The 11488-nt window shown below is 32.9% G+C and overlaps 1 pseudogene; it reads left to right on the forward strand.

Moving 5' to 3' along the window:
* Positions 1 to 7622: 7622 nt before the first annotated feature.
* On the forward strand, positions 7623 to 7719 carry LOC122097142 (annotated as a pseudogene).
* Positions 7720 to 11488: the final 3769 nt, after the last annotated feature.

Genomic DNA, 11488 nt, shown 5'->3' on the forward strand with positions numbered 1-11488 from the left:
TCACCTGAACTTTCCCCCAGAAGTTGAGAATATTACATTGGTACGGACCAGAGATTGTAAGAGAGTCTAACAATCATTATTAATGGGATAGGATCCATGGAGGAGTGAATCAGGGAACCCTGCAGATGCATCTGAAAATGTTCATATCCTGTGTCAAATGATAAAACATCTTTGAAAATAGTACATAAACAGTCTGAGCAGTCAGTCTAATGGATAAGATCAGAGGAGAATTTCAGAATTGTTAGTCTGTTATAGATTATATAAACAAACTATGGCAGGGCAATGTGCTACAAGTCTAGAATTCTTGCACTCACACAGGAGATTAGAGAGTGGAATTACATAAGGATACCTTCCCTGGACAACGTGAATAATTTTGTCTCAGTAAAACAAACCAAACAACAAGAAAGGAATATACAGTTGGAAGCTTGGGCTAATTGTGTCATTATGTTTTGAGAAGTCAAGGTTCCTAATGAATGCAACTCATATATATCCTCACTTGTGTTTTAAATGCTCTCATCATTACAGAACATTCCTAGATGCAAAATAGCTCATGATTCCCATCCAAAAATTTGCAAAAGTAAGAAAGCCTCATTCTGTTGGATTCCAAATAAATGTTGAAGGATTACAAAAGCTTAAGTCTGGAGAAATAGTAACGTTTGCCTAATGTAGGACTCTGTAGACCTTGTTAAATTAGAATTTACATTTAAAATATATTTTTTGGTTTTGTTTGTAATTTCATATTCTATAGGATACTACAAAATTCTTTTTAAGTAGAGGGATTAAGTGAAAAATTCACAAATGATTCTGGCATTCTATTTGCCTAGATATTCTTTCAAGAGAGTTATAATTAGAACATAGTTAATAGATAATTCACCCAGTTCATGTATACCATGTTAATGTGAATAATCCAGCAGAGTTGCCAACAAATGGATGACATTAATTTATAAATTTAGAAAAACCAATATTTTAATGGTTTGCTTTAATATGGTATGAACAGAGTAATTGTGTGACATCTACTTTCTTCTACCTATATGTAATACAGGAAGCCATTTCCTTATATACGTGCCTCTGTATAAATGAAGAAAAATGCTAGGTTTGTGGTTTGTTTTCAGTTTTGTTTTTGTTTTATGGGTTCGTCCTAGAGCTTGAACTCTTGGCCTGGGCAGTGTCTCTGAGCCTGTTTATACTCAAGGCTCGTGCCCTACCACTTCAACCTCAGTGCCACTTGAGTCTGGCTTTTGTGAAGAAGTTTTTTGGAGATAAGATTCTAAGAAACCTTCCTGCTTGGGTGGGCTTTGAACCATAATTTTCCTATCTTTGCATCCTGAATATCTATGATAGTTAAAAAAGTATAAATATAAATAATATTTGCATGTGTTCTGATCTCAAGAATACCAGTGGAGGAAAAATGATGCAGTTCATTTTATTGTGGTGTTCTTTTCAGAACAAGGAGGGCCTCACATTAGCAGAGGTGTAGTATTTTTTCAAAATAGAGATAAGGTATTCATGATGTGAATTAAGAAATTTAAAGTTGCCCCTTACAAGTTGGAAACTGTTGGGCTAGGATGACTTTATGGCATAAATCTTGGGATTGATGGTCATATTTATAATAGCTTACTCTGATAAACAATTGTTTACTCTTGAATTAATTATTACACATGCTTCATAGTCTTATCCTCTACCAGAATGTGGCTATTTTTCTGTTGACTTCTCAATCTGTAACACCCCATTAGAAAATGCATCTATTGCAGAATTACATAACATGCAAACAGGTACTGTTTTGAATCTCTCAGGAATGTTGCAAATTTAAAAATAAGTAGTTATTAGTCATACGAATTTTGAAGAACACATATATTCTGTCCTCTTAACAACTTACTTACTTTTAAAAGTTATGAGTTTCCATAGCATTAAACTGTTTTCTGTTTTAGAATGAGAAAGTACTAAATTTATTCTTTTTTGAAAAATTTGGCAGTTATATTGTGAAAATATTTTCTAGTTGGATAACATTCAAGTTGATGACCCGCTGATAAAGAAGGGATAATTAATTCAAATTAGATGCCAAATAGTATTGATTTTTAAAATATTACTACATAAAGAATATTATTTACTGTGCCAATACAGTGAAAGTATATTTTACGCAGCTTATTTTTTTCAATTTTATTATCAAAGTGATGTACAGTGGTGTTACAGTAATTGTAAGGAATTAAATCATAACTTTTCAAACTTGTTAACACTCCCTCATTTTTCTCACAGTTTTACTTCACCCCTTCACCCCTCACAAGTTTTAATGTACGTTTCCAACATATTGTCTTGTGAGTATTGCTATTGCATTGGTTTTCCTTTTGTCCTTTGTCTCACCATTATGCTTTTCCTCTTCCCTTTGCTAATTAAGGTAAATATATACACAATACAAAATGAAATACAGCAGGGATAAACCATAGGGGAAAAACCCAAAGAAATCAGAAATCACATAGTTCATCAAAAACAACAACCACAAATGAAAAAAATCTGGTTCCATATATTTGAATTCATTTTGCTTAGCATCAGCTAATATGGTTATATATACGCATAACAAAGCCACTGGAAAATAATAGCTGCATGGATACTATATCATGAAACAGCATGTTAACTTTTTGATGGTAAGGGTGGAATTAAGATTGATGAATTCGTGATTCTGATAAAGGATTTTCAAGAGTTTTAAAGTTATGACAGGTAAATTTTAATTGTTTAAAATTTTAACAACTTAGCCTATTAAGAAAATTTAAAATTGCCTGGAAGAATAGGCTTTCATGCAAAGAAATCCAAGGAAACTTAGTAGAGAGGGAGAAATGTGGATGAAGATGGCTCTTTTTCACACTAAACAATCTGACCTCAGAAACCTTGCTGTAAGTCCTGTAGGTTCCCTTGGAATTGTCTTTACCCAGGAACTATATTCTCACTGTTTGAAACAAGGTTGTATTGCAATTTAAATTCAAAGTTCTTAAAAAAATGAGGCTTCAAAATTTGTGAATTTACCTTTAATTTCCAAGCAGTTATTCTCTGAAAAAGATAATTTGAGTCAAAATATTTAGGGAGAAAGTGCCCTTCATAATGGAAGAAGGTGTTGGGATTACACATTTCTGTTTGTAACACTTTCCACAATGTCTTTGGACGTAAAGCAGTGAAACACAGAAAAAAATCTGATTGTATACTTCAAACCAATGATTTCACATTTCTAAGTGACTCACAAAAAATAATATCCTTATTAATATCAGATAGTGAAGACTTCTGTTATTTTATATGCCAAAAAGTTCAGAAAAGAATTGAGCAAATGGAAATGTTAATTTAAAAAGTTTTCTTAGAAGCCTTAGCTAAGTGTATTGTCTTCAGCAGTGAAGGGAGGTCAAAACTTTTTTATATAAATTGTGTTAGTATTTTTACTCCCTAAAGTGATTTTACAGAGCCCATTTAGCTCACTACAATGCAGAACTTATTGAATGAAGACATGAAAATAAATTCCACATCCAAATGAGGCAACTTAAAGAGTTTTAAAAAAGAAATAATGAAGATGTAGCAGTGGTGGAACCCATATAGTCCTTCAGGTTCACTAGACCTGAAGCCAAGAAGCTGTGATTAATTGGAAATCCGACAAGAGCTAAGGGGAGGACATAGAAGTAGGACATAGAAGCATTGTCCTTTTGTAACAGACACTGTCTTCCAAGGTATGGGTGATTTAACTGTATTCTCCTCCATACATCTTGGTGAAGAAATGCAAGACCAAGAAAAAAATAATATATAGAAATAATTTTGCATGGAATAACTTCACTGTTCCTGATATGGTATCTCAGGAGAATCTTAAGAGAGAAGATAAAAGTGCAGTATTTTTTGGTTTCCTCTAAACATCTTGTTAGCAAAATATATCTTTGAGGTTAGACAATTCTGATTGAACCAACATGTGACGGAGTACTTAATTTTGACTTTAGACACAAGAAGTCTTTCAAGGTAAAAGAAAAAATATAGCCAAATATTTGTGATCACAGCTTCTTGGACAGTTTTCTGGAGACATGGTTTTACATTAGATTTCTCCTCATTAACATATATGTTGTTTCATGGCAACCAAATGCAAAAGGGAAGTTTAATGGACTCACTTGGCCAATTAAACAGCATGAAAGAAGCAAAGGGCAAATAATATTTAATGAATTACTTTGACGACCAATTACTTTGCCAGAAGAAAGAAGCAAAAATATAATTCAAAATCAATTGACTTAAAATATGAAGAAAGAGTAGTGAAGAGAGATTAGAGAAAATATAGAGGATTGTTTTCTCTCCAGTGGAGTAATGGGTTCTTGATCTTGTTTCTTCTATTCTATCCTCACAAGCTACCAAGTGTGTCTCAGGATTGGATTATCCAGTTTAGACAGAAAACTCTTAGAAGAAAGATATTATTTGCAGCAGATTTAGGTGATTTATAACCTTAGATAATCTATTTAATTCTGTTCAAATTTCTCCCCTATCTCAAACTTCCCATTTTGAACAGCTTTGTTTGCTTTTCCCAATACAGCCCTACTTTAACTGATTAAAATTTTGAGATGCCATATTCATACTCTCTAGAGATTGTTGTTAGGTTGTAATTTTTGTGTGCTTTTGTTTCTTGTTGTGTTTTTTAACTGAATTTTAAAAGGTAGTGCAATTGTGTTACAATTAAATATATCCATCTAATTGTCTAATGTTCCTAGATTAGAGTCACTCTTTCCATCATTCCTCACCAACCCGTTCTCCAAGATTTATTTCCAATTTACCACGTCCTTTATCATATGTGCACATTGAGTATTCTAACTTTACTTGCCACTTGTTCATTATTCATTCATTCTATGTCTTTACTATAATTCCTCTCTGGTTTCAACTTCCTGATTGTCATTCTGTTAAACTGTGTATTAATACTTTGAAAGGTTTATATACATTCCATGGACTTCAATCCTGCATATTCTTGAACTATGTCAGCCTATATTTCCATAATTGATTCATCTGCAGCAACAATTTTCAAGACTGGAGACGTGAAGCACCTAAACATGATTTTATTCTCATTCATTTAGAAGATTAATCTTTAGTCGAAAAGAAAGTTAAAAATTCATTAGAATGTATTCTTAACTACGAATTTTTATAAATGGCTTTGTACAATGGTGAGATTCTTTTTATTTTACATGGAATAATATTTTCTACTACCTATAAGTTTTGGAAAAAGAAGAAAATATAATTTATTCCTAGAGAGGAATATGATAGAAATAGAAGACAGATATTATGTTTGTCATATCTCTGAAGAGTACCGATATTCAAGACTTAAAGTCATATTTCTTACTATGTTAGACAGAGGGAAAATATAAAATAACATATGATAAGGCAACTATTTTTGACTTTTTAAAATGTAACTTATTAAATGATGTAATTTATTAGCTAATGTTTGGGTTTGAAATTTAGGAGGCTGATCTATTTATCACATTTCTGGAAGGCCCTTACTGAAAAACACAAATTGTGGGTGGTACTATTTCTACACTTTAATGAAAGGTTGAACGTGTTTTGCATTAGTGTTGTGTAAATAATTCAACTCTATTGTAACTTGTTCCCTACACTTGAAAAACTTGTAATGTCACTAAGTATCATCAACTTGTCAAATGTTATTTTGGCGAATGTGATTTTGAAAAGTTTATTTGAAAAGGAATACACTTTTAGGAGATTCAATGTAGATTATCATTGGTTTGAGAGTGACATTTTTATAGCACAGAACCATGTTGTACTGAAGTCCCAGTGTTTTGAAGCACTTCTTAGTGCTTCAAATGTTTTTTCTGAATTATATTTGACCTCTAAGTCAAGTTTTCTGGGCTTTGGTAGATCAATTATGGATCTATCCTTCCAGCAACTATTTTTTGGCCAATTTATGTTGGAATAAAATCTTTCATTAATCATAGGGGTGGGGTATTAAAAATAATCTTATGACACTTTGTGAACTTGTTCACTCATATGGGCTGGTCATCTGTAAGTTGAATGTTTGAATTACAGTACTTTCTCTCAAATTTTGTGATCTCATCCTTCATTTTAAATTGCCTTGCATTTCCCAATTGCTTGCTGCTAATTCCTGCATCTCAAGGAATTGGGGCCCTGAAATGAAGGAAATGAGAAATTGAGATGGGTATTCAATTATTTGTGTTGACATGTTGCATGGGCCTTGGTGGGAAGACTTGCCCCTATTATCTGATGATGCAGGCAACTGGGACCTGGGATCCTAGGACCCATGGTTACTGCAGAAGAATAATATTTTTTAGACATCTTAGCAAAATTTGGACATAATCAGTAGGAATGCTTCAGAAATATGGAGAAAAACAGCCTGGGACAAGAGAGTTAAAACAGTAAACAGAGCAGCAGGGTAAAATCCATTATAGATTAGAGGAAAACACTGTTTTTTACCATGTGGATTCAGAAGACCAAGAACAGTTACAATGTATCACAAGTTTATACTAAAAACATTGCATTGATACTTTTTATAGTCTAATATATATTTTAAACCTAATTATTTATATTCCAAATCTATTTATTGGAATAAATAAGTATCAATTTATTTGTCCAATTATCAACTAATTCCAGTAAGTTTCACTGTGTGAAATATAAAATAAGCACATATAAATATAAAATATATAACTATATATAATATAATTAAAAGACATGTGTGCTGCATTGTTCTGTTGTAGTTACTGTATCAAAGGCAACTTTGTTTTAAAGTATTATTCCATTATCTCTACCTCAGTGTTTGATAGAGTTAGACCTAAAACTTTACCATTTGTAGATTTACAGCATGGAGGCAATAGAAAACACTGTGATTAAAACATTATCAATTTAATGCCTAATAATGAGGAGAAATATATGGACTTCTGAAAATATTTGGTGATAAAAAGGCAGTAGTGTAAGTTCCTGCCTGGTTGGATGGTAGACAGGCCAGGACATTAAGTAATCATGCATACCAACAATTTTTTCACCTTCTTGGCTTTAGCTACTTTTGAAATGGAAGGTATAATAAACAATTATATTTTGATAAAATACCTTCTAGTCTGAACATTCTGTTTGAAATGTTCATCTCTCCATGATCCCTTGTAACCAAGATTAGTTTTGTTCCAGTAAGACAATCTATGCTGTCAGGGTAAGATGTTCTGATTGGTCTGTTCCCACATGGAAAAAGCGTAAAGGCTCAGGTAGACATTTGTGCCAGTAACACCTCATTTGGGAAAATGTCAGCTGAAGAAGTTTAGAAGTAGCTCTCAAGCAACGCTTACTTTGAATCCATTAGGTCCACAAAGCTAATTCAGTTGGATAAATAAATACTTGAAAAAGCCATCACTTTTGGACCTATCTATAAATAATTGAGAGTACGATCAAATTCCAAATCAAAAGACTTAAGATAGTCATTCACAAAAAAATTTGCAAATGTGAGTAATCAACTGATCAATATAATTTTTTCCACTATTCACAGAATTTTGGGGAAATAAGACCGATAGCATTGTTAGGAACAATAAGGTTTCCTTGTTACAAGTAGGCACCCATAGGTATAAGCCTGTATAAAGATTGCTTCATTAACTACATAATTTAGAGGATACCACATGCTTCAGCAGCATGTATACTCAAATTACAATACAGATACTAACATGGCACTTGCACAAGGATAATATGAAAATTTGAGAAGTATTCCATATTTTTCATTCTTCAGATGCAAGAAATGAAAAACAGTTATTAAAAAGTTGATTACAAAATTACAAGTATAACAATACACACAATTCATATAATTAAATTTAGTTTGACATCAGTGTATTAAATCTTCACCTCAGATAGGCGTTTACATAACATAAACTTTGCAAAAATTTTCAAATTAGACAACATTGTCATTTTATCCCAAAGAAAAAAAATATTACGACCTAGAAAAAAAAGGAATAAAACTGTTTCTATATGGAATGCAATCGGAAAGGACATGTTAATGAACCTATATATTATAAAATAATGTAGAATTCAAAGTATATCTAGGAGAAAATAAAATAAATTATGAACATTATGCAAACATAGAATATAGAATATTTTAAAATATACATTTTCATGCAAGCACCAGAAATATTTTATCTTCTGTACTACTCATTTCAACAGGTAAGTTAAAATTATTTCTGATTAAAAAATCACAAACCCTGCAGAAATCATTGTACATGTATACAAAAACTATTTAATACATTTTGACATCCAATGCAGGCAATTCACTTGGAAGAATTCTGTGGAATCCATGAATTTTTACAGTAAAATATTGGTGTTGCCAGGCACTGGTGGCTCATGCCTATAAACCCTAGCTACACAGGAGGCTGAGATCCGAGGATCATGGTTCAAAGCCAGCCTGGGAAGGAAAGTCTGTGGTATTCTTATCTCCAATAATCCACTAGAAAACTGGAAGTGGAGCTCTGGCTCAAGTGGTAGAGCACTCATCTTGAGCTGAAAAGCATAAGGATAGCTCCCAGGCCCAGGGTTCAAGCCCCATGACCGACCAAAAAATAAAAAAAGATATTGCTCTTAGGACTTAGGTGAACAATTTGTGCAGCCTTCCAAAACTTCATAGAGGTAATGATACATACTTATCTTTTTGGCAATATCAAATGCAGTTTCTTCTATGTTGTTCTTCAGGCCTGGTTTTATATAATGGTTCAAAAGAAGGAGATCCAGTGTATCTTTGCTATCTCAATTCTCAGCAGCAAGATGTGAGGGTGTCAAGAGGCCTTTAGTTTGGGCATTGGTATCTGTATCATGATGAAGTAGGAAAGAAGCCACTCTGGTATTATTCCACGTATATGCACTATGCAGGGGTGTCCAGTCATCTACAGTTATTGCATGTGCCACTTGAGACACCAACTCACTGACAATGCCTAAGTGTCCACTGTAGGCTTCTCGATGAAGAGAGGTATACTCATCGTCATCCCTACTATTCAGATGAGTGGCCTTTTGGGAAAGAAGTCTCCGCACTGTAGTAAGCCGAATATTTTTGGCAGCCCAATGAAGAAACTTGCTTGGATCCTTCTCCATTTTTTTCTTGCAGTTGATACCATTCCTTACTTTTTCATGTTGTTCCTCATATTCCTAAGAATTTTCTAACCAGAGACTTTGAGTGCCAGTGAGAATGAGGTGTCCATGTATTTCCCTAATAGTTCATATTGTTTGAACTGGTCAGAAATATTCGTTGAATTTTCTGCATCTGTTTATTCACCATTATTTGTTTTCTCTTTTTCCAATTTTACTATTCGAAATTATTCTAACTGGAGAGTAGGGAATTTATGGAGAGCAGAGGAAAGATGTTCCTCCGTATTCAAACATACACACTGAAAATGAGGACCAGTGATGTCTTCATGTGCAACTTATTCTAGGAATGAGAAAATAGGATCTAATGCCTTCTATATAAATAATTTGGGAAATGGCAAAGCAAAAAGTGAAATGATGCAACCAAAAATATAAAAGCAAAATAAATTAGGATAATTATGGAACAATCATATTATCCATGAGAACCAAGAAAGGGAGAGAGAGAGAGACAGATGTGCAGTGACCTAGCTAGCCACAAAATCTATGCCTCTGATCAATTTATAGAGCAAACAAAATTTTATTTTTTAAAAAAGATGGAAATAGAATTCATGTAATTACTTGAAGTTATTAAATACATTTTTAGTAGCCTACATAAAGCAACATAACTTTGATCAAATTACAGAAAATCAACTAAATCCTTGATAATTCTAGTAACAGATCTGACTGAAATCAGTTGAATCACGCTTTTCCTGTACAATGAAGGAATAGGAGGGTAGTAAAGCAGCTAGAGAAGTCAGGGAGATGGTATCTGTGACAAAACTTTGTGGAAATTGGCATTGAGGATTTCTTACTCATGATCCACTTGCACTGGAAGCATGATTCCGAACTATTGCTTGCTGATTCTGAACTACTGATTTGATCATTATATTCTCCAAGAAAAAAATGTGAATTGATAGTTAAGGACTACTAATACATTTTGACCTCCTCACTTTCAATCATCAACATCACATGAAGACTATAGACAGGCCTACTTTTTAGATGAAAGCAAATGTCTTTTAAAAAAACAAGGAATGTATGTAGTCATGCAAAGGACTTCTATTTTACTAATGACTCATGCATTTTTCTAATGTTGGGTACCAATATATAATGGATCTATTAGAAAACTCTTAACGCTCATATGTTCAATGGTGAGTTCTCTTACACTATATCATGGTATTTTTTGTGTATGGTCTTAAGAATAAATTTACATTACTAACTTGTATTTCTGACAGGACAGTATCATCACTGTACACCTTGCTTCTATACTCTCATTTTTAAATTAATATCTAAGTATGTGCATTAGATACCTATAGAGGAAAAAGTAGAAGCCACACTCATGGCTTATGTCTTTAGTAGTAGTTAATCAGAAAGATGAAATGTGTGGATTGTGGTTTGAAAGCAAACCAAGGAATAAAAAGTTCATTAGATTCTGATTTGAAGGTAACCAGCAAAAGCTAGAAATGGAGCTGTGGTACATGCAGTAAAATGCTAGCCTTGAGAAAACTGAAACAAAAAATAAATACTGGGACAAAGCCAGGTCCTGAGTTCAAGCCCTAGCATTTGCACCAAACAAATGAATTAATTAATAAGGCAATTAATTAATTAAAAATAAATTAAGTGGTCACATGTGGAGAGGCAGATAAAATGTAACATGCGTGGTGATGGTTTATGTATTATTTTGTAATAAGGCATATTATCATTTGTCCTAATCACTAATATTTTATTTGAACTTTTTTGTACAATAAACCCTGAATTTAGCATGCATGTATATGTGTGTAGACATGTGCGAACATGTGTGTATGTGTATATGTGTGCGTGTGCTGTTGCAATGTTGCTTGCCAATGTGGACAGGGTGAGGCTGAAAAGAGCTAACTGTGTTGCAATGTTTTTATTTATCAGTCTTCTGTCATGTCATTTCAGTGGAACCACCCGTCTGTACATATTATTTGTCTAATAATAACGTCATCATAATCAAAGCATTTACAACTTTAAGTTAGATAAAGAGACTGCTTTCAGCTCTTATTGTATGTTAGGTAAGAAGATACAGACATAATTAGGTAGTAAGTTATTGCTGTAAAATCATTGTCAGTACAAAATATATATTTGACCTCTTAAATTGGTTATACTTTTAAGATACACTCATGGAGTGATTTGGACTGACTTTACAAAACAGATATTACTCTCTCGTTATTCCTGTAAAACACAAATTGGATAAACTCTTTCCGGATTTCTGTTGAAAATCACTTTCTTTGCAAGATCATATCTATTCTCACTAAGAGATAATCAAACCCATATTACGTTTGAATATCCCATCTTATTGATTGAAAGTAAGTATTGTGGATATGCTTGTTAGATATTCCTTTCAAAAATGAACAAACAAAAA

The sequence above is a fragment of the Dipodomys spectabilis genome, unplaced genomic scaffold, assembly GCF_019054845.1.
Source record: "Dipodomys spectabilis isolate Male_0828 unplaced genomic scaffold, ASM1905484v1 ptg000415l, whole genome shotgun sequence".
NCBI lineage: Eukaryota > Metazoa > Chordata > Mammalia > Rodentia > Heteromyidae > Dipodomys > Dipodomys spectabilis.